Genomic DNA, 22,364 nt, shown 5'->3' with positions numbered 1-22,364 from the left:
TGGGAATATTATCAAAAGCCTTTTCTTATAGAGTTTGTTCGGTTTCAGAAAAGGCCAAAAAGTCCATTTCTGAGCATCATCAAAAGCAAGTTCTTCTGACCACTAAAATGTTCAGAAAGCAACTTGAGAGCTTTCAAAATTGAGAACTAGCAGCAGTGGGATTCGAACCCACGCCTCCAAAGAGACTGGAGCCTTAATCCAGCGCCTTAGACCGCTCGGCCATGCTACCATGAAAAAGTGGATAATTTTGGATCAAAATGTCCAAGAGATTTCATAAAGAACATTTCTCCTGGCAAGAAATCCTTTTCCAGAATGTGATTTAAAAAGAAGAATTGTTGCTGCATTCGAGCTGAATATTTAATGATGGCAGCAGAAGGCTGAAAATGCATTCCTCCAGTTAGAAAGGAAGCAAACGCAAGTGAGTTCAACAGTATTACCGCACTACTGCTTTTTCAGATGTTTCTAGGCTATTGAAGGCTTTGAAGTGCAAGATCGTGGAGTGCGCCTAATGTCTACTTAGCTAGCGCATCGGGGTAGCTTAATCTGTGCCATAACATCTTGGGAATATCATCAAAAGCCTTTTCTTATAGAGTTTGTTCGGTTTCAGAAAAGGCCAAAAAGTCCATTTCTGAGCATCATCAAAAGCAAGTTCTTCTGACCACTAAAATATTCAGAAAGCAACTTGAGAGCTTTCAAAATTGAAAACTGGCAGCAGTGGGATTCGAACCCACGCCTCCAAAGAGACTGGAGCCTTAATCCAGCGCCTTAGACCGCTCGGCCATGCTACGATGAAAGAGTGGGTAATTTGGGATCAAAATGTCCAAGAGATTTCATAAAGAACATTTCTCCTGGCAAGAAATCCTTTTCCAGAATTTGATTTAAAAAGAAGAATTGTTGCTGCATTCGAGCTGAATATTTAATGATGGCAGCAGAAGGCTGAAAATGCATTCCTCCAGTTAGAAAGGAAGCAAACGCAAGTGAGTTCAACAGTATTACCGCACTACTGCTTTTTCAAATGTTTCTAGGCTATTGAAGGCTTTGAAGTGCAAGATCGTGGAGTGCGCCTAATGTCTACTTAGCTAGCGCATCGGGGTAGCTTAATCTGTGCCATAACATCTTGGGAATATCATCAAAAGCCTTTTCTTATAGAGTTTGTTCGGTTTCAGAAAAGGCCAAAAAGTCCATTTCTGAGCATCATCAAAAGCAAGTTCTTCTGACCACTAAAATGTTCAGAAAGCAACTTGAGAGCTTTCAAAATTGAAAACTGGCAGCAGTGGGATTCGAACCCACGCCTCCAAAGAGACTGGAGCCTTAATCCAGCGCCTTAGACCGCTCGGCCATGCTACCATGAAAGAGTGGGTAATTTGGGATCAAAATGTCCAAGAGATTTCATAAAGAACATTTCTCCTGGCAAGAAATCCTTTTCCAGAATTTGATTTAAAAAGAAGAATTGTTGCTGCATTCCAGCTGAATATTTAATGATGGCAGCAGAAGGCTGAAAATGCATTCCTCCAGTTAGAAAGGAAGCAAACGCAAGTGAGTTCAACAGTATTACCGCACTACTGCTTTTTCAGATGTTTCTAGGCTATTGAAGGCTTTGAAGTGCAAGATCGTGGAGTGCGCCTAATGTCTACTTAGCTAGCGCATCGGGGTAGCTTAATCTGTGCCATAACATCTTGGGAATATCATCAAAAGCCTTTTCTTATAGAGTTTGTTCGGTTTCAGAAAAGGCCAAAAAGTCCATTTCTGAGCATCATCAAAAGCAAGTTCTTCTGACCACTAAAATGTTCAGAAAGCAACTTGAGAGCTTTCAAAATTGAAAACTGGCAGCAGTGGGTTTCGAACCCATGCCTCCAAAGAGACTGGAGCCTTAATCCAGCGCCTTAGACCGCTCGGCCATGCTACCATGAAAAAGTGGATAATTTTGGATCAAAATGTCCAAGAGATTTCATAAAGAACATTTCTCCTGGCAAGAAATCCTTTTCCAGAATTTGATTTAAAAAGAAGAATTGTTGCTGCATTCGAGCTGAATATTTAATGATGGCAGCAGAAGGCTGAAAATGCATTCCTCTAGTTAGAAATGAAGCAAACGCAAGTGAGTTCAACAGTATTACCGCACTACTGCTTTTTCAGATGTTTCTAGGCTATTGAAGGCTTTGAAGTGCAAGATCGTGGAGTGCGCCTAATGTCTACTTAGCTAGCGCATCAGGGTAGCTTAATCTGTGCCATAACATCTTGGGAATATCATCAAAAGCCTTTTCTTATAGAGTTTGTTCTGTTTCAGAAAAGGCCAAAAAGTCCATTTCTGAGCATCATCAAAAGCAAGTTCTTCTGACCACTAAAATGTTCAGAAAGCAACTTGAGAGCTTTCAAAATTGAAAACTGGCAGCAGTGGGATTCGAACCCACGCCTCCAAAGAGACTGGAGCCTTAATCCAGCGCCTTAGACCGCTCGGCCATGCTACCATGAAAGAGTGGATAATTTGGGATCAAAATGTCCAAGAGATTTCATAAAGAACATTTCTCCTGGCAAGAAATCCTTTTCCAGAATTTGATTTAAAAAGAAGAATTGTTGCTGCATTCGAGCTGAATATTTAATGATGGCAGCAGAAGGCTGAAAATGCATTCCTCCAGTTAGAAAGGAAGCAAACGCAAGTGAGTTCAACAGTATTACCGCACTACTGCTTTTTCAGATGTTTCTAGGCTATTGAAGGCTTTGAAGTGCAAGATCGTGGAGTGCGCCTAATGTCTACTTAGCTAGCGCATCGGGGTAGCTTAATCTGTGCCATAACATCTTGGGAATATCATCAAAAGCCTTTTCTTATAGAGTTTGTTCGGTTTCAGAAAAGGCCAAAAAGTCCATTTCTGAGCATCATCAAAAGCAAGTTCTTCTGACCACTAAAATGTTCAGAAAGCAACTTGAGAGCTTTCAAAATTGAAAACTGGCAGCAGTGGGATTCGAACCCACGCCTCCAAAGAGACTGGAGCCTTAATCCAGCGCCTTAGACCGCTCGGCCATGCTACCATGAAAAAGTGGATTATTTTTGGATCAAAATGTCCAAGAGATTTCATAAAGAACATTTCTCCTGGCAAGAAATCCTTTTCCAGAATTTGATTTAAAAAGAAGAATTGTTGCTGCATTCCAGCTGAATATTTAATGATGGCAGCAGAAGGCTGAAAATGCATTCCTCTAGTTAGAAAGGAAGCAAACGCAAGTGAGTTCAACAGTATTACCGCACTACTGCTTTTTCAGATGTTTCTAGGCTATTGAAGGCTTTGAAGTGCAAGATCGTGGAGTGCGCCTAATGTCTACTTAGCTAGCGCATCAGGGTAGCTTAATCTGTGCCATAACATCTTGGGAATATCATCAAAAGCCTTTTCTTATAGAGTTTGTTCTGTTTCAGAAAAGGCCAAAAAGTCCATTTCTGAGCATCATCAAAAGCAAGTTCTTCTGACCACTAAAATGTTCAGAAAGCAACTTGAGAGCTTTCAAAATTGAAAACTGGCAGCAGTGGGATTCGAACCCACGCCTCCAAAGAGACTGCAGCCTTAATCCAGCGCCTTAGACCGCTCGGCCATGCTACCATGAAAAAGTGGATAATTTTGGATCAAAATGTCCAAGAGATTTCATAAAGAACATTTCTCCTGGCAAGAAATCCTTTTCCAGAATGTGATTGAAAAAGAAGAATTATTGCTGCATTCGAGCTGAATATTTAATGATGGCAGCAGAAGGCTGAAAATGCATTCCTCCAGTTAGAAAGGAAGCAAACGCAAGTGAGTTCAACAGTATTACCGCACTACTGCTTTTTCAGATGTTTCTAGGCTATTGAAGGCTTTGAAGTGCAAGATCGTGGAGTGCGCCTAATGTCTACTTAGCTAGCGCATCAGGGTAGCTTAATCTGTGCCATAACATCTTGGGAATATTATCAAAAGCCTTTTCTTATAGAGTTTGTTCGGTTTCAGAAAAGGCCAAAAAGTCAATTTCTGAGCATCATCAAAAGCAAGTTCTTCTGACCACTAAAATGTTCAGAAAGCAACTTGAGAGCTTTCAAAATTGAAAACTGGCAGCAGTGGGATTCGAACCCACGCCTCCAAAGAGACTGGAGCCTTAATCCAGCGCCTTAGACCGCTCGGCCATGCTACCATGAAAGAGTGGATAATTTGGGATCAAAATATCCAAGAGATTTCATAAAGAACATTTCTCCTGGCAAGAAATCCTTTTCCAGAATTTGATTTAAAAAGAAGAATTGTTGCTGCATTCAAGCTGAATATTTAATGATGGCAGCAGAAGGCTGAAAATGCATTCCTCCAGTTAGAAAGGAAGCAAACGCAAGTGAGTTCAACAGTATTACCGCACTACTGCTTTTTCAGATGTTTCTAGGCTATTGAAGGCTTTGAAGTGCAAGATCGTGGAGTGCGCCTAATGTCTACTTAGCTAGCGCATCGGGGTAGCTTAATCTGTGCCATAACATCTTGGGAATATCATCAAAAGCCTTTTCTTATAGAGTTTGTTCGGTTTCAGAAAAGGCCAAAAAGTCCATTTCTGAGCATCATCAAAAGCAAGTTCTTCTGACCACTAAAATGTTCAGAAAGCAACTTGAGAGCTTTCAAAATTGAAAACTAGCAGCGGGATTCGAACCCACGCCTCCAAAGAGACTGGAGCCTTAATCCAGCGCCTTAGACCGCTCGGCCATGCTACCATGAAAAAGTGGATAATTTTGGATCAAAATGTCCAAGAGATTTCATAAAGAACATTTCTCCTGGCAAGAAATCCTTTTCCAGAATGTGATTTAAAAAGAAGAATTGTTGCTGCATTCGAGCTGAATATTTAATGATGGCAGCAGAAGGCTGAAAATGCATTCCTCCAGTTAGAAAGGAAGCAAACGCAAGTGAGTTCAACAGTATTACCGCACTACTGCTTTTTCAGATGTTTCTAGGCTATTGAAGGCTTTGAAGTGCAAGATCGTGGAGTGCGCCTAATGTCTACTTAGCTAGCGCATCGGGGTAGCTTAATCTGTGCCATAACATCTTGGGAATATTATCAAAAGCCTTTTCTTATAGAGTTTGTTCGGTTTCAGAAAAGGCCAAAAAGTCCATTTCTGAGCATCATCAAAAGCAAGTTCTTCTGACCACTAAAATGTTCAGAAAGCAACTTGAGAGCTTTCAAAATTGAGAACTAGCAGCAGTGGGATTCGAACCCACGCCTCCAAAGAGACTGGAGCCTTAATCCAGCGCCTTAGACCGCTCGGCCATGCTACCATGAAAAAGTGGATAATTTTGGATCAAAATGTCCAAGAGATTTCATAAAGAACATTTCTCCTGGCAAGAAATCCTTTTCCAGAATGTGATTTAAAAAGAAGAATTGTTGCTGCATTCGAGCTGAATATTTAATGATGGCAGCAGAAGGCTGAAAATGCATTCCTCCAGTTAGAAAGGAAGCAAACGCACATGAGTTCAACAGTATTACCGCACTACTGCTTTTTCAGATGTTTCTAGGCTATTGAAGGCTTTGAAGTGCAAGATCGTGGAGTGCGCCTAATGTCTACTTAGCTAGCGCATCAGGGTAGCTTAATCTGTGCCATAACATCTTGGGAATATCATCAAAAGCCTTTTCTTATAGAGTTTGTCCGGTTTCAGAAAAGGCCAAAAAGTCCATTTCTGAGCATCATCAAAAGCAAGTTCTTCTGACCACTAAAATGTTCAGAAAGCAACTTGAGAGCTTTCAAGATTGAAAACTGACAGCAGTGGGATTCGAACCCACGCCTCCAAAGAGACTGGAGCCTTAATCCAGCGCCTTAGACCGCTCGGCCATGCTACCATGAAAAAGTGGATAATTTGGGATCAAAATGTCCAAGAGATTTCATAACGAACATTTCTCTTGGCAAGAAATCCTTTTCCAGAATTTGATTTAAAAAGAAGAATTGTTGCTGCATTTGAGCTGAATATTTAATGATGGCAGCAGAAGGCTGAAAATGCATTCCTCCAGTTAGAAAGGAAGCAAACGCACATGAGTTCAACAGTATTACCGCACTACTGCTTTTTCAGATGTTTCTAGGCTATTGAAGGCTTTGAAGTGCAAGATCGTGGAGTGCGCCTAATGTCTACTTAGCTAGCGCATCGGGGTAGCTTAATCTGTGCCATAACATCTTGGGAATATCATCAAAAGCCTTTTCTTATAGAGTTTGTTCGGTTTCAGAAAAGGCCAAAAAGTCAATTTCTGAGCATCATCAAAAGCAAGTTCTTCTGACCACTAAAATGTTCAGAAAGCAACTTGAGAGCTTTCAAAATTGAAAACTGGCAGCAGTGGGATTCGAACCCACGCCTCCAAAGAGACTGGAGCCTTAATCCAGCGCCTTAGACCGCTCGGCCATGCTACCATGAAAGAGTGGGTAATTTGGGATCAAAATGTCCAAGAGATTTCATAAAGAACATTTCTCCTGGCAAGAAATCCTTTTCCAGAATTTGATTTAAAAAGAAGAATTGTTGCTGCATTCGAGCTGAATATTTAATGATGGCAGCAGAAGGCTGAAAATGCATTCCTCCAGTTAGAAAGGAAGCAAACGCAAGTGAGTTCAACAGTATTACCGCACTACTGCTTTTTCAAATGTTTCTAGGCTATTGAAGGCTTTGAAGTGCAAGATCGTGGAGTGCGCCTAATGTCTACTTAGCTAGCGCATCGGGGTAGCTTAATCTGTGCCATAACATCTTGGGAATATCATCAAAAGCCTTTTCTTATAGAGTTTGTTCGGTTTCAGAAAAGGCCAAAAAGTCCATTTCTGAGCATCATCAAAAGCAAGTTCTTCTGACCACTAAAATGTTCAGAAAGCAACTTGAGAGCTTTCAAAATTGAAAACTGGCAGCAGTGGGATTCGAACCCACGCCTCCAAAGAGACTGGAGCCTTAATCCAGCGCCTTAGACCGCTCGGCCATGCTACCATGAAAGAGTGGGTAATTTGGGATCAAAATGTCCAAGAGATTTCATAAAGAACATTTCTCCTGGCAAGAAATCCTTTTCCAGAATTTGATTTAAAAAGAAGAATTGTTGCTGCATTCCAGCTGAATATTTAATGATGGCAGCAGAAGGCTGAAAATGCATTCCTCCAGTTAGAAAGGAAGCAAACGCAAGTGAGTTCAACAGTATTACCGCACTACTGCTTTTTCAGATGTTTCTAGGCTATTGAAGGCTTTGAAGTGCAAGATCGTGGAGTGCGCCTAATGTCTACTTAGCTAGCGCATCGGGGTAGCTTAATCTGTGCCATAACATCTTGGGAATATCATCAAAAGCCTTTTCTTATAGAGTTTGTTCGGTTTCAGAAAAGGCCAAAAAGTCCATTTCTGAGCATCATCAAAAGCAAGTTCTTCTGACCACTAAAATGTTCAGAAAGCAACTTGAGAGCTTTCAAAATTGAAAACTGGCAGCAGTGGGTTTCGAACCCATGCCTCCAAAGAGACTGGAGCCTTAATCCAGCGCCTTAGACCGCTCGGCCATGCTACCATGAAAAAGTGGATAATTTTGGATCAAAATGTCCAAGAGATTTCATAAAGAACATTTCTCCTGGCAAGAAATCCTTTTCCAGAATTTGATTTAAAAAGAAGAATTGTTGCTGCATTCGAGCTGAATATTTAATGATGGCAGCAGAAGGCTGAAAATGCATTCCTCTAGTTAGAAATGAAGCAAACGCAAGTGAGTTCAACAGTATTACCGCACTACTGCTTTTTCAGATGTTTCTAGGCTATTGAAGGCTTTGAAGTGCAAGATCGTGGAGTGCGCCTAATGTCTACTTAGCTAGCGCATCGGGGTAGCTTAATCTGTGCCATAACATCTTGGGAATATCATCAAAAGCCTTTTCTTATAGAGTTTGTTCGGTTTCAGAAAAGGCCAAAAAGTCCATTTCTGAGCATCATCAAAAGCAAGTTCTTCTGACCACTAAAATGTTCAGAAAGCAACTTGAGAGCTTTCAAAATTGAAAACTGGCAGCAGTGGGATTCGAACCCACGCCTCCAAAGAGACTGGAGCCTTAATCCAGCGCCTTAGACCGCTCGGCCATGCTACCATGAAAGAGTGGATAATTTGGGATCAAAATGTCCAAGAGATTTCATAAAGAACATTTCTCCTGGCAAGAAATCCTTTTCCAGAATTTGATTTAAAAAGAAGAATTGTTGCTGCATTCGAGCTGAATATTTAATGATGGCAGCAGAAGGCTGAAAATGCATTCCTCCAGTTAGAAAGGAAGCAAACGCAAGTGAGTTCAACAGTATTACCGCACTACTGCTTTTTCAGATGTTTCTAGGCTATTGAAGGCTTTGAAGTGCAAGATCGTGGAGTGCGCCTAATGTCTACTTAGCTAGCGCATCGGGGTAGCTTAATCTGTGCCATAACATCTTGGGAATATCATCAAAAGCCTTTTCTTATAGAGTTTGTTCGGTTTCAGAAAAGGCCAAAAAGTCCATTTCTGAGCATCATCAAAAGCAAGTTCTTCTGACCACTAAAATGTTCAGAAAGCAACTTGAGAGCTTTCAAAATTGAAAACTGGCAGCAGTGGGATTCGAACCCACGCCTCCAAAGAGACTGGAGCCTTAATCCAGCGCCTTAGACCGCTCGGCCATGCTACCATGAAAAAGTGGATAATTTTGGATCAAAATGTCCAAGAGATTTCATAAAGAACATTTCTCCTGGCAAGAAATCCTTTTCCAGAATTTGATTTAAAAAGAAGAATTGTTGCTGCATTCGAGCTGAATATTTAATGATGGCAGCAGAAGGCTGAAAATGCATTCCTCCAGTTAGAAAGGAAGCAAACGCAAGTGAGTTCAACAGTATTACCGCACTACTGCTTTTTCAGATGTTTCTAGGCTATTGAAGGCTTTGAAGTGCAAGATCGTGGAGTGCGCCTAATGTCTACTTAGCTAGCGCATCGGGGTAGCTTAATCTGTGCCATAACATCTTGGGAATATCATCAAAAGCCTTTTCTTATAGAGTTTGTTCGGTTTCAGAAAAGGCCAAAAAGTCCATTTCTGAGCATCATCAAAAGCAAGTTCTTCTGACCACTAAAATGTTCAGAAAGCAACTTGAGAGCTTTCAAAATTGAAAACTGGCAGCAGTGGGATTCGAACCCACGCCTCCAAAGAGACTGGAGCCTTAATCCAGCGCCTTAGACCGCTCGGCCATGCTACCATGAAAGAGTGGATAATTTGGGATCAAAATGTCCAAGAGATTTCATAAAGAACATTTCTCCTGGCAAGAAATCCTTTTCCAGAATTTGATTTAAAAAGAAGAATTGTTGCTGCATTCGAGCTGAATATTTAATGATGGCAGCAGAAGGCTGAAAATGCATTCCTCCAGTTAGAAAGGAAGCAAACGCAAGTGAGTTCAACAGTATTACCGCACTACTGCTTTTTCAGATGTTTCTAGGCTATTGAAGGCTTTGAAGTGCAAGATCGTGGAGTGCGCCTAATGTCTACTTAGCTAGCGCATCGGGGTAGCTTAATCTGTGCCATAACATCTTGGGAATATCATCAAAAGCCTTTTCTTATAGAGTTTGTTCGGTTTCAGAAAAGGCCAAAAAGTCCATTTCTGAGCATCATCAAAAGCAAGTTCTTCTGACCACTAAAATGTTCAGAAAGCAACTTGAGAGCTTTCAAAATTGAAAACTGGCAGCAGTGGGATTCGAACCCACGCCTCCAAAGAGACTGGAGCCTTAATCCAGCGCCTTAGACCGCTCGGCCATGCTACCATGAAAAAGTGGATAATTTTGGATCAAAATGTCCAAGAGATTTCATAAAGAACATTTCTCCTGGCAAGAAATCCTTTTCCAGAATTTGATTTAAAAAGAAGAATTGTTGCTGCATTCGAGCTGAATATTTAATGATGGCAGCAGAAGGCTGAAAATGCATTCCTCCAGTTAGAAAGGAAGCAAACGCAAGTGAGTTCAACAGTATTACCGCACTACTGCTTTTTCAGATGTTTCTAGGCTATTGAAGGCTTTGAAGTGCAAGATCGTGGAGTGCGCCTAATGTCTACTTAGCTAGCGCATCGGGGTAGCTTAATCTGTGCCATAACATCTTGGGAATATCATCAAAAGCCTTTTCTTATAGAGTTTGTTCGGTTTCAGAAAAGGCCAAAAAGTCCATTTCTGAGCATCATCAAAAGCAAGTTCTTCTGACCACTAAAATGTTCAGAAAGCAACTTGAGAGCTTTCAAAATTGAAAACTGGCAGCAGTGGGATTCGAACCCACACCTCCAAAGAGACTGGAGCCTTAATCCAGCGCCTTAGACCGCTCGGCCATGCTACCATGAAAAAGTGGATAATTTTGGATCAAAATGTCCAAGAGATTTCATAAAGAACATTTCTCCTGGCAAGAAATCCTTTTCCAGAATTTGATTTAAAAAGAAGAATTGTTGCTGCATTCGAGCTGAATATTTAATGATGGCAGCAGAAGGCTGAAAATGCATTCCTCCAGTTAGAAAGGAAGCAAACGCAAGTGAGTTCAACAGTATTACCGCACTACTGCTTTTTCAGATGTTTCTAGGCTATTGAAGGCTTTGAAGTGCAAGAACGTGGAGTGCGCCTAATGTCTACTTAGCTAGCGCATCGGGGTAGCTTAATCTGTGCCATAACATCTTGGGAATATCATCAAAAGCCTTTTCTTATAGAGTTTGTTCGGTTTCAGAAAAGGCCAAAAAGTCAATTTCTGAGCATCATCAAAAGCAAGTTCTTCTGACCACTAAAATGTTCAGAAAGCAACTTGAGAGCTTTCAAAATTGAAAACTGGCAGCAGTGGGATTCGAACCCACGCCTCCAAAGAGACTGGAGCCTTAATCCAGCGCCTTAGACCGCTCGGCCATGCTACCATGAAAGAGTGGGTAATTTGGGATCAAAATGTCCAAGAGATTTCATAAAGAACATTTCTCCTGGCAAGAAATCCTTTTCCAGAATTTGATTTAAAAAGAAGAATTGTTGCTGCATTCGAGCTGAATATTTAATGATGGCAGCAGAAGGCTGAAAATGCATTCCTCCAGTTAGAAAGGAAGCAAACGCAAGTGAGTTCAACAGTATTACCGCACTACTGCTTTTTCAGATGTTTCTAGGCTATTGAAGGCTTTGAAGTGCAAGATCGTGGAGTGCGCCTAATGTCTACTTAGCTAGCGCATCGGGGTAGCTTAATCTGTGCCATAACATCTTGGGAATATCATCAAAAGCCTTTTCTTATAGAGTTTGTTCGGTTTCAGAAAAGGCCAAAAAGTCCATTTCTGAGCATCATCAAAAGCAAGTTCTTCTGACCACTAAAATGTTCAGAAAGCAACTTGAGAGCTTTCAAAATTGAAAACTGGCAGCAGTGGGATTCGAACCCACGCCTCCAAAGAGACTGGAGCCTTAATCCAGCGCCTTAGACCGCTCGGCCATGCTACCATGAAAAAGTGGATAATTTTGGATCAAAATGTCCAAGAGATTTCATAAAGAACATTTCTCCTGGCAAGAAATCCTTTTCCAGAATTTGATTTAAAAAGAAGAATTGTTGCTGCATTCGAGCTGAATATTTAATGATGGCAGCAGAAGGCTGAAAATGCATTCCTCTAGTTAGAAAGGAAGCAAACGCAAGTGAGTTCAACAGTATTACCGCACTACTGCTTTTTCAGATGTTTCTAGGCTATTGAAGGCTTTGAAGTGCAAGATCGTGGAGTGCGCCTAATGTCTACTTAGCTAGCGCATCGGGGTAGCTTAATCTGTGCCATAACATCTTGGGAATATCATCAAAAGCCTTTTCTTATAGAGTTTGTTCGGTTTCAGAAAAGGCCAAAAAGTCCATTTCTGAGCATCATCAAAAGCAAGTTCTTCTGACCACTAAAATGTTCAGAAAGCAACTTGAGAGCTTTCAAAATTGAAAACTGGCAGCAGTGGGATTCGAACCCACGCCTCCAAAGAGACTGGAGCCTTAATCCAGCGCCTTAGACCGCTCGGCCATGCTACCATGAAAAAGTGGATAATTTTGGATCAAAATGTCCAAGAGATTTCATAAAGAACATTTCTCCTGGCAAGAAATCCTTTTCCAGAATTTGATTTAAAAAGAAGAATTGTTGCTGCATTCGAGCTGAATATTTAATGATGGCAGCAGAAGGCTGAAAATGCATTCCTCCAGTTAGAAAGGAAGCAAACGCAAGTGAGTTCAACAGTATTACCACGCTACTGCTTTTTCAGATGTTTCTAGGCTATTGAAGGCTTTGAAGTGCAAGATCGTGGAGTGCGCCTAATGTCTACTTAGCTAGCGCATCGGGGTAGCTTAATCTGTGCCATAACATCTTGGGAATATCATCAAAAGCCTTTTCTTATAGAGTTTGTTCGGTTTCAGAAAAGGCCAAAAAGTCCATTTCTGAGCATCTTCAAAAGCAAGTTCTTCTGACCACTAAAATGTTCAGAAAGCAACTTGAGAGCTTTCAAAATTGAAAACTGGCAGCAGTGGGATTCGAACCCACGCCTCCAAAGAGACTGGAGCCTTAATCCAGCGCCTTAGACCGCTCGGCCATGCTACCATGAAAAAGTGGATAATTTTGGATCAAAATGTCCAAGAGATTTCATAAAGAACATTTCTCCTGGCAAGAAATCCTTTTCCAGAATTTGATTTAAAAAGAAGAATTGTTGCTGCATTCGAGCTGAATATTTAATGATGGCAGCAGAAGGCTGAAAATGCATTCCTCCAGTTAGAAAGGAAGCAAACGCAAGTGAGTTCAACAGTATTACCGCACTACTGCTTTTTCAGATGTTTCTAGGCTATTGAAGGCTTTGAAGTGCAAGATCGTGGAGTGCGCCTAATGTCTACTTAGCTAGCGCATCGGGGTAGCTTAATCTGTGCCATAGCATCTTGGGAATATCATCAAAAGCCTTTTCTTATACAGTTTGTTCGGTTTCAGAAAAGGCCAAAAAGTCCATTTCTGAGCATCTTCAAAAGCAAGTTCTTCTGACCACTAAAATGTTCAGAAAGCAACTTGAGAGCTTTCAAAATTGAAAACTGGCAGCAGTTGGATTCGAACCCACGCCTCCAAAGAGACTGGAGCCTTAATCCAGCGCCTTAGACCGCTCGGCCATGCTACCATGAAAGGGTGGGTAATTTGGGATCAAAATGTCCAAGAGATTTCATAAAGAACATTTCTCCTGGCAAGAAATCCTTTTCCAGAATTTGATTTAAAAAGAAGAATTGTTGCTGCATTCCAGCTGAATATTTAATGATGGCAGCAGAAGGCTGAAAATGCATTCCTCCAGTTAGAAAGGAAGCAAACGCAAGTGAGTTCAACAGTATTACCGCACTACTGCTTTTTCAGATGTTTCTAGGCTATTGAAGGCTTTGAAGTGCAAGATCGTGGAGTGCGCCTAATGTCTACTTAGCTAGCGCATCGGGGTAGCTTAATCTGTGCCATAACATCTTGGGAATATCATCAAAAGCCTTTTCTTATAGAGTTTGTTCGGTTTCAGAAAAGGCCAAAAAGTCAATTTCTGAGCATCATCAAAAGCAAGTTCTTCTGACCACTAAAATGTTCAGAAAGCAACTTGAGAGCTTTCAAAATTGAAAACTGGCAGCAGTGGGATTCGAACCCACGCCTCCAAAGAGACTGGAGCCTTAATCCAGCGCCTTAGACCGCTCGGCCATGCTACCATGAAAAAGTGGATAATTTTGGATCAAAATGTCCAAGAGATTTCATAAAGAACATTTCTCCTGGCAAGAAATCCTTTTCCAGAATTTGATTTAAAAAGAAGAATTGTTGCTGCATTCGAGCTGAATATTTAATGATGGCAGCAGAAGGCTGAAAATGCATTCCTCTAGTTAGAAAGGAAGCAAACGCAAGTGAGTTCAACAGTATTACCGCACTACTGCTTTTTCAGATGTTTCTAGGCTATTGAAGGCTTTGAAGTGCAAGATCGTGGAGTGCGCCTAATGTCTACTTAGCTAGCGCATCGGGGTAGCTTAATCTGTGCCATAACATCTTGGGAATATCATCAAAAGCCTTTTCTTATAGAGTTTGTTCGGTTTCAGAAAAGGCCAAAAAGTCCATTTCTGAGCATCATCAAAAGCAAGTTCTTCTGACCACTAAAATGTTCAGAAAGCAACTTGAGAGCTTTCAAAATTGAAAACTGGCAGCAGTGCGATTCGAACCCACGCCTCCAAAGAGACTGGAGCCTTAATCCAGCACCTTAGACCGCTCGGCCATGCTACCATGAAAGAGTGGGTAATTTGGGATCAAAATGTCCAAGAGATTTCATAAAGAACATTTCTCCTGGCAAGAAATCCTTTTCCAGAATTTGATTTAAAAAGAAGAATTGTTGCTGCATTCCAGCTGAATATTTAATGATGGCAGCAGAAGGCTGAAAATGCATTCCTCCAGTTAGAAAGGAAGCAAACGCAAGTGAGTTCAACAGTATTACCGCACTACTGCTTTTTCAGATGTTTCTAGGCTATTGAAGGCTTTGAAGTGCAAGATCGTGGAGTGCGCCTAATGTCTACTTAGCTAGCGCATCGGGGTAGCTTAATCTGTGCCATAACATCTTGGGAATATCATCAAAAGCCTTTTCTTATAGAGTTTGTTCGGTTTCAGAAAAGGCCAAAAAGTCCATTTCTGAGCATCATCAAAAGCAAGTTCTTCTGACCACTAAAATGTTCAGAAAGCAACTTGAGAGCTTTCAAAATTGAAAACTGGCAGCAGTGGGATTCGAACCCATGCCTCCAAAGAGACTGGAGCCTTAATCCAGCACCTTAGACCGCTCGGCCATGCTACCATGAAAAAGTGGATAATTTTGGATCAAAATGTCCAAGAGATTTCATAAAGAACATTTCTCCTGGCAAGAAATCCTTTTCCAGAATTTGATTTAAAAAGAAGAATTGTTGCTGCATTCGAGCTGAATATTTAATGATGGCAGCAGAAGGCTGAAAATGCATTCCTCTAGTTAGAAAGGAAGCAAACGCAAGTGAGTTCAACAGTATTACCGCACTACTGCTTTTTCAGATGTTTCTAGGCTATTGAAGGCTTTGAAGTGCAAGATCGTGGAGTGCGCCTAATGTCTACTTAGCTAGCGCATCAGGGTAGCTTAATCTGTGCCATAACATCTTGGGAATATCATCAAAAGCCTTTTCTTATAGAGTTTGTTCTGTTTCAGAAAAGGCCAAAAAGTCCATTTCTGAGCATCATCAAAAGCAAGTTCTTCTGACCACTAAAATGTTCAGAAAGCAACTTGAGAGCTTTCAAAATTGAAAACTGGCAGCAGTGGGATTCGAACCCATGCCTCCAAAGAGACTGGAGCCTTAATCCAGCGCCTTAGACCGCTCGGCCATGCTACCATGAAAGAGTGGATAATTTGGGATCAAAATGTCCAAGAGATTTCATAAAGAACATTTCTCCTGGCAAGAAATCCTTTTCCAGAATTTGATTTAAAAAGAAGAATTGTTGCTGCATTCGAGCTGAATATTTAATGATGGCAGCAGAAGGCTGAAAATGCATTCCTCCAGTTAGAAAGGAAGCAAACGCAAGTGAGTTCAACAGTATTACCGCACTACTGCTTTTTCAGATGTTTCTAGGCTATTGAAGGCTTTGAAGTGCAAGATCGTGGAGTGCGCCTAATGTCTACTTAGCTAGCGCATCGGGGTAGCTTAATCTGTGCCATAACATCTTGGGAATATCATCAAAAGCCTTTTCTTATAGAGTTTGTTCGGTTTCAGAAAAGGCCAAAAAGTCCATTTCTGAGCATCATCAAAAGCAAGTTCTTCTGACCACTAAAATGTTCAGAAAGCAACTTGAGAGCTTTCAAAATTGAAAACTGGCAGCAGTGGGATTCGAACCCATGCCTCCAAAGAGACTGGAGCCTTAATCCAGCGCCTTAGACCGCTCGGCCATGCTACCATGAAAAAGTGGATAATTTTGGATCAAAATGTCCAAGAGATTTCATAAAGAACATTTCTCCTGGCAAGAAATCCTTTTCCAGAATTTGATTTAAAAAGAAGAATTGTTGCTGCATTCGAGCTGAATATTTAATGATGGCAGCAGAAGGCTGAAAATGCATTCCTCCAGTTAGAAAGGAAGCAAACGCAAGTGAGTTCAACAGTATTACCGCACTACTGCTTTTTCAGATGTTTCTAGGCTATTGAAGGCTTTGAAGTGCAAGATCGTGGAGTGCGCCTAATGTCTACTTAGCTAGCGCATCGGGGTAGCTTAATCTGTGCCATAACATCTTGGGAATATCATCAAAAGCCTTTTCTTATAGAGTTTGTTCGGTTTCAGAAAAGGCCAAAAAGTCCATTTCTGAGCATCATCAAAAGCAAGTTCTTCTGACCACTAAAATGTTCAGAAAGCAACTTGAGAGCTTTCAAAATTGAAAACTAGCAGCAGTGGGATTCGAACCCACGCCTCCAAAGAGACTGGAGCCTTAATCCAGCGCCTTAGACCGCTCGGCCATGCTACCATGAAAAAGTGGATAATTTTGGATCAAAATGTCCAAGAGATTTCATAAAGAACATTTCTCCTGGCAAGAAATCCTTTTCCAGAATGTGATTTAAAAAGAAGAATTGTTGCTGCATTCGAGCTGAATATTTAATGATGGCAGCAGAAGGCTGAAAATGCATTCCTCCAGTTAGAAAGGAAGCAAACGCAAGTGAGTTCAACAGTATTACCGCACTACTGCTTTTTCAGATGTTTCTAGGCTATTGAAGGCTTTGAAGTGCAAGATCGTGGAGTGCGCCTAATGTCTACTTAGCTAGCGCATCCGGGTAGCTTAATCTGTGCCATAACATCTTGGGAATATCATCAAAAGCCTTTTCTTATAGAGTTTGTTCTGTTTCAGAAAAGGCCAAAAAGTCCATTTCTGAGCATCATCAAAAGCAAGTTCTTCTGACCACTAAAATGTTCAGAAAGCAACTTGAGAGCTTTCAAAATTGAAAACTGGCAGAAGTGGGATTCGAACCCACGCCTCCAAAGAGACTGGAGCCTTAATCCAGCGCCTTAGACCGCTCGGCCATGCTACCATGAAAGAGTGGGTAATTTGGGATCAAAATGTCCAAGAGATTTCATAAAGAACATTTCTCCTGGCAAGAAATCCTTTTCCAGAATTTGATTTAAAAAGAAGAATTGTTGCTGCATTCGAGCTGAATATTTAATGATGGCAGCAGAAGGCTGAAAATGCATTCCTCCAGTTAGAAAGGAAGCAAACGCAAGTGAGTTCAACAGTATTACCGCACTACTGCTTTTTCAGATGTTTCTAGGCTATTGAAGGCTTTGAAGTGCAAGATCGTGGAGTGCGCCTAATGTCTACTTAGCTAGCGCATCGGGGTAGCTTAATCTGTGCCATAACATCTTGGGAATATCATCAAAAGCCTTTTCTTATAGAGTTTGTTCGGTTTCAGAAAAGGCCAAAAAGTCCATTTCTGAGCATCATCAAAAGCAAGTTCTTCTGACCACTAAAATGTTCAGAAAGCAACTTGAGAGCTTTCAAAATTGAAAACTAGCAGCAGTGGGATTCGAACCCACGCCTCCAAAGAGACTGGAGCCTTAATTCAGCGCCTTAGACCGCTCAGCCATGCTACCATGAAAAAGTGGATAATTTTGGATCAAAATGTCCAAGAGATTTCATAAAGAACATTTCTCCTGGCAAGAAATCCTTTTCCAGAATGTGATTTAAAAAGAAGAATTGTTGCTGCATTCGAGCTGAATATTTAATGATGGCAGCAGAAGGCTGAAAATGCATTCCTCCAGTTAGAAAGGAAGCAAACGCAAGTGAGTTCAACAGTATTACCGCACTACTGCTTTTTCAGATGTTTCTAGGCTATTGAAGGCTTTGAAGTGCAAGATCGTGGAGTGCGCCTAATGTCTACTTAGCTAGCGCATCGGGGTAGCTTAATCTGTGCCATAACATCTTGGGAATATCATCAAAAGCCTTTTCTTATAGAGTTTGTTCGGTTTCAGAAAAGGCCAAAAAGTCCATTTCTGAGCATCATCAAAAGCAAGTTCTTCTGACCACTAAAATGTTCAGAAAGCAACTTGAGAGCTTTCAAAATTGAAAACTAGCAGCAGTGGGATTCGAACCCACGCCTCCAAAGAGACTGGAGCCTTAATCCAGCGCCTTAGACCGCTCGGCCATGCTACCATGAAAAAGTGGATAATTTTGGATCAAAATGTCCAAGAGATTTCATAAAGAACATTTCTCCTGGCAAGAAATCCTTTTCCAGAATGTGATTTAAAAAGAAGAATTGTTGCTGCATTCGAGCTGAATATTTAATGATGGCAGCAGAAGGCTGAAAATGCATTCCTCCAGTTAGAAAGGAAGCAAACGCAAGTGAGTTCAACAGTATTACCGCACTACTGCTTTTTCAGATGTTTCTAGGCTATTGAAGGCTTTGAAGTGCAAGATCGTGGAGTGCGCCTAATGTCTACTTAGCTAGCGCATCGGGGTAGCTTAATCTGTGCCATAACATCTTGGGAATATCATCAAAAGCCTTTTCTTATAGAGTTTGTTCGGTTTCAGAAAAGGCCAAAAAGTCCATTTCTGAGCATCATCAAAAGCAAGTTCTTCTGACCACTAAAATGTTCAGAAAGCAACTTGAGAGCTTTCAAAATTGAAAACTGGCAGCAGTGGGATTCGAACCCATGCCTCCAAAGAGACTGGAGCCTTAATCCAGCGCCTTAGACCGCTCGGCCATGCTACCATGAAAAAGTGGATAATTTTGGATCAAAATGTCCAAGAGATTTCATAAAGAACATTTCTCCTGGCAAGAAATCCTTTTCCAGAATTTGATTTAAAAAGAAGAATTGTTGCTGCATTCGAGCTGAATATTTAATGATGGCAGCAGAAGGCTGAAAATGCATTCCTCCAGTTAGAAAGGAAGCAAACGCAAGTGAGTTCAACAGTATTACCGCACTACTGCTTTTTCAGATGTTTCTAGGCTATTGAAGGCTTTGAAGTGCAAGATCGTGGAGTGCGCCTAATGTCTACTTAGCTAGCGCATCGGGGTAGCTTAATCTGTGCCATAACATCTTGGGAATATCATCAAAAGCCTTTTCTTATAGAGTTTGTTCGGTTTCAGAAAAGGCCAAAAAGTCCATTTCTGAGCATCATCAAAAGCAAGTTCTTCTGACCACTAAAATGTTCAGAAAGCAACTTGAGAGCTTTCAAAATTGAAAACTGGCAGCAGTGGGATTCGAACCCATGCCTCCAAAGAGACTGGAGCCTTAATCCAGCGCCTTAGACCGCTCGGCCATGCTACCATGAAAAAGTGGATAATTTTGGATCAAAATGTCCAAGAGATTTCATAAAGAACATTTCTCCTGGCAAGAAATCCTTTTCCAGAATTTGATTTAAAAAGAAGAATTGTTGCTGCATTCGAGCTGAATATTTAATGATGGCAGCAGAAGGCTGAAAATGCATTCCTCCAGTTAGAAAGGAAGCAAACGCAAGTGGGTTCAACAGTATTACCGCACTACTGCTTTTTCAGATGTTTCTAGGCTATTGAAGGCTTTGAAGTGCAAGATCGTGGAGTGCGCCTAATGTCTACTTAGCTAGCGCATCAGGGTAGCTTAATCTGTGCCATAACATCTTGGGAATATCATCAAAAGCCTTTTCTTATAGAGTTTGTTCGGTTTCAGAAAAGGCCAAAAAGTCCATTTCTGAGCATCATCAAAAGCAAGTTCTTCTGACCACTAAAATGTTCAGAAAGCAACTTGAGAGCTTTCAAAATTGAAAACTGGCAGCAGTGGGATTCGAACCCATGCCTCCAAAGAGACTGGAGCCTTAATCCAGCGCCTTAGACCGCTCGGCCATGCTACCATGAAAAAGTGGATAATTTTGGATCAAAATGTCCAAGAGATTTCATAAAGAACATTTCTCCTGGCAAGAAATCCTTTTCCAGAATTTGATTTAAAAAGAAGAATTGTTGCTGCATTCGAGCTGAATATTTAATGATGGCAGCAGAAGGCTGAAAATGCATTCCTCTAGTTAGAAAGGAAGCAAACGCAAGTGAGTTCAACAGTATTACCGCACTACTGCTTTTTCAGATGTTTCTAGGCTATTGAAGGCTTTGAAGTGCAAGATCGTGGAGTGCGCCTAATGTCTACTTAGCTAGCGCATCAGGGTAGCTTAATCTGTGCCATAACATCTTGGGAATATCATCAAAAGCCTTTTCTTATAGAGTTTGTTCTGTTTCAGAAAAGGCCAAAAAGTCCATTTCTGAGCATCATCAAAAGCAAGTTCTTCTGACCACTAAAATGTTCAGAAAGCAACTTGAGAGCTTTCAAAATTGAAAACTGGCAGCAGTGGGATTCGAACCCACGCCTCCAAAGAGACTGGAGCCTTAATCCAGCGCCTTAGACCGCTCGGCCATGCTACCATGAAAGAGTGGATAATTTGGGATCAAAATGTCCAAGAGATTTCATAAAGAACATTTCTCCTGGCAAGAAATCCTTTTCCAGAATTTGATTTAAAAAGAAGAATTGTTGCTGCATTCGAGCTGAATATTTAATGATGGCAGCAGAAGGCTGAAAATGCATTCCTCCAGTTAGAAAGGAAGCAAACGCAAGTGAGTTCAACAGTATTACCGCACTACTGCTTTTTCAGATGTTTCTAGGCTATTGAAGGCTTTGAAGTGCAAGATCGTGGAGTGCGCCTAATGTCTACTTAGCTAGCGCATCGGGGTAGCTTAATCTGTGCCATAACATCTTGGGAATATCATCAAAAGCCTTTTCTTATAGAGTTTGTTCGGTTTCAGAAAAGGCCAAAAAGTCCATTTCTGAGCATCATCAAAAGCAAGTTCTTCTGACCACTAAAATGTTCAGAAAGCAACTTGAGAGCTTTCAAAATTGAAAACTGGCAGCAGTGGGATTCGAACCCATGCCTCCAAAGAGACTGGAGCCTTAATCCAGCGCCTTAGACCGCTCGGCCATGCTACCATGAAAAAGTGGATAATTTTGGATCAAAATGTCCAAGAGATTTCATAAAGAACATTTCTCCTGGCAAGAAATCCTTTTCCAGAATTTGATTTAAAAAGAAGAATTGTTGCTGCATTCGAGCTGAATATTTAATGATGGCAGCAGAAGGCTGAAAATGCATTCCTCTAGTTAGAAAGGAAGCAAACGCAAGTGAGTTCAACAGTATTACCGCACTACTGCTTTTTCAGATGTTTCTAGGCTATTGAAGGCTTTGAAGTGCAAGATCGTGGAGTGCGCCTAATGTCTACTTAGCTAGCGCATCAGGGTAGCTTAATCTGTGCCATAACATCTTGGGAATATCATCAAAAGCCTTTTCTTATAGAGTTTGTTCTGTTTCAGAAAAGGCCAAAAAGTCCATTTCTGAGCATCATCAAAAGCAAGTTCTTCTGACCACTAAAATGTTCAGAAAGCAACTTGAGAGCTTTCAAAATTGAAAACTGGCAGCAGTGGGATTCGAACCCACGCCTCCAAAGATACTGGAGCCTTAATCCAGCGCCTTAGACCGCTCGGCCATGCTACCATGAAAGAGTGGATAATTTGGGATCAAAATGTCCAAGAGATTTCATAAAGAACATTTCTCCTGGCAAGAAATCCTTTTCCAGAATTTGATTTAAAAAGAAGAATTGTTGCTGCATTCGAGCTGAATATTTAATGATGGCAGCAGAAGGCTGAAAATGCATTCCTCTAGTTAGAAAGGAAGCAAACGCAAGTGAGTTCAACAGTATTACCGCACTACTGCTTTTTCAGATGTTTCTAGGCTATTGAAGGCTTTGAAGTGCAAGATCGTGGAGTGCGCCTAATGTCTACTTAGCTAGCGCATCGGGGTAGCTTAATCTGTGCCATAACATCTTGGGAATATCATCAAAAGCCTTTTCTTATAGAGTTTGTTCGGTTTCAGAAAAGGCCAAAAAGTCCATTTCTGAGCATCATCAAAAGCAAGTTCTTCTGACCACTAAAATGTTCAGAAAGCAACTTGAGAGCTTTCAAAATTGAAAACTGGCAGCAGTGCGATTCGAACCCACGCCTCCAAAGAGACTGGAGCCTTAATCCAGCACCTTAGACCGCTCGGCCATGCTACCATGAAAGAGTGGGTAATTTGGGATCAAAATGTCCAAGAGATTTCATAAAGAACATTTCTCCTGGCAAGAAATCCTTTTCCAGAATTTGATTTAAAAAGAAGAATTGTTGCTGCATTCCAGCTGAATATTTAATGATGGCAGCAGAAGGCTGAAAATGCATTCCTCCAGTTAGAAAGGAAGCAAACGCAAGTGAGTTCAACAGTATTACCGCACTACTGCTTTTTCAGATGTTTCTAGGCTATTGAAGGCTTTGAAGTGCAAGATCGTGGAGTGCGCCTAATGTCTACTTAGCTAGCGCATCGGGGTAGCTTAATCTGTGCCATAACATCTTGGGAA

General features: G+C 41.1%; 16 non-coding genes across 16 annotated transcripts; all 16 read right to left on the bottom strand.

Moving 5' to 3' along the window:
• Window positions 1-1,265: 1,265 nt before the first annotated feature.
• TRNAL-AAG (transfer RNA leucine (anticodon AAG)) lies at window positions 1,266-1,347 on the bottom strand. Its single transcript has one exon. It is a non-coding gene; the product is annotated as a tRNA-Leu (tRNA).
• Window positions 1,348-2,383: 1,036 nt separating this feature from the next.
• Window positions 2,384-2,465, bottom strand: TRNAL-AAG (transfer RNA leucine (anticodon AAG)). The gene has a single exon. It is a non-coding gene; the product is annotated as a tRNA-Leu (tRNA).
• A 477-nt stretch (window positions 2,466-2,942) lies between these two features.
• TRNAL-AAG (transfer RNA leucine (anticodon AAG)) lies at window positions 2,943-3,024 on the bottom strand. The gene has a single exon. It is a non-coding gene; the product is annotated as a tRNA-Leu (tRNA).
• A 1,037-nt stretch (window positions 3,025-4,061) lies between these two features.
• On the bottom strand, window positions 4,062-4,143 carry TRNAL-AAG (transfer RNA leucine (anticodon AAG)). Its single transcript has one exon. It is a non-coding gene; the product is annotated as a tRNA-Leu (tRNA).
• Window positions 4,144-6,294: 2,151 nt separating this feature from the next.
• Window positions 6,295-6,376, bottom strand: TRNAL-AAG (transfer RNA leucine (anticodon AAG)). The gene has a single exon. It is a non-coding gene; the product is annotated as a tRNA-Leu (tRNA).
• Window positions 6,377-6,853: 477 nt separating this feature from the next.
• Window positions 6,854-6,935, bottom strand: TRNAL-AAG (transfer RNA leucine (anticodon AAG)). The gene has a single exon. It is a non-coding gene; the product is annotated as a tRNA-Leu (tRNA).
• Window positions 6,936-7,971: 1,036 nt separating this feature from the next.
• On the bottom strand, window positions 7,972-8,053 carry TRNAL-AAG (transfer RNA leucine (anticodon AAG)). Its single transcript has one exon. It is a non-coding gene; the product is annotated as a tRNA-Leu (tRNA).
• Window positions 8,054-8,530: 477 nt separating this feature from the next.
• Window positions 8,531-8,612, bottom strand: TRNAL-AAG (transfer RNA leucine (anticodon AAG)). Its single transcript has one exon. It is a non-coding gene; the product is annotated as a tRNA-Leu (tRNA).
• A 477-nt stretch (window positions 8,613-9,089) lies between these two features.
• TRNAL-AAG (transfer RNA leucine (anticodon AAG)) lies at window positions 9,090-9,171 on the bottom strand. The gene has a single exon. It is a non-coding gene; the product is annotated as a tRNA-Leu (tRNA).
• Window positions 9,172-9,648: 477 nt separating this feature from the next.
• Window positions 9,649-9,730, bottom strand: TRNAL-AAG (transfer RNA leucine (anticodon AAG)). The gene has a single exon. It is a non-coding gene; the product is annotated as a tRNA-Leu (tRNA).
• Window positions 9,731-10,766: 1,036 nt separating this feature from the next.
• TRNAL-AAG (transfer RNA leucine (anticodon AAG)) lies at window positions 10,767-10,848 on the bottom strand. Its single transcript has one exon. It is a non-coding gene; the product is annotated as a tRNA-Leu (tRNA).
• Window positions 10,849-11,325: 477 nt separating this feature from the next.
• TRNAL-AAG (transfer RNA leucine (anticodon AAG)) lies at window positions 11,326-11,407 on the bottom strand. The gene has a single exon. It is a non-coding gene; the product is annotated as a tRNA-Leu (tRNA).
• A 477-nt stretch (window positions 11,408-11,884) lies between these two features.
• On the bottom strand, window positions 11,885-11,966 carry TRNAL-AAG (transfer RNA leucine (anticodon AAG)). Its single transcript has one exon. It is a non-coding gene; the product is annotated as a tRNA-Leu (tRNA).
• A 477-nt stretch (window positions 11,967-12,443) lies between these two features.
• Window positions 12,444-12,525, bottom strand: TRNAL-AAG (transfer RNA leucine (anticodon AAG)). Its single transcript has one exon. It is a non-coding gene; the product is annotated as a tRNA-Leu (tRNA).
• Window positions 12,526-13,561: 1,036 nt separating this feature from the next.
• TRNAL-AAG (transfer RNA leucine (anticodon AAG)) lies at window positions 13,562-13,643 on the bottom strand. Its single transcript has one exon. It is a non-coding gene; the product is annotated as a tRNA-Leu (tRNA).
• A 6,626-nt stretch (window positions 13,644-20,269) lies between these two features.
• On the bottom strand, window positions 20,270-20,351 carry TRNAL-AAG (transfer RNA leucine (anticodon AAG)). Its single transcript has one exon. It is a non-coding gene; the product is annotated as a tRNA-Leu (tRNA).
• Between the last annotated feature and the right edge of the window lie 2,013 nt (window positions 20,352-22,364).

Source organism: Eleutherodactylus coqui, chromosome 13, assembly GCF_035609145.1.
Source record: "Eleutherodactylus coqui strain aEleCoq1 chromosome 13, aEleCoq1.hap1, whole genome shotgun sequence".
In the NCBI taxonomy this organism is placed as follows: domain Eukaryota; kingdom Metazoa; phylum Chordata; class Amphibia; order Anura; family Eleutherodactylidae; genus Eleutherodactylus; species Eleutherodactylus coqui.
This window is presented reverse-complemented; position numbering and strand designations above follow the sequence as displayed.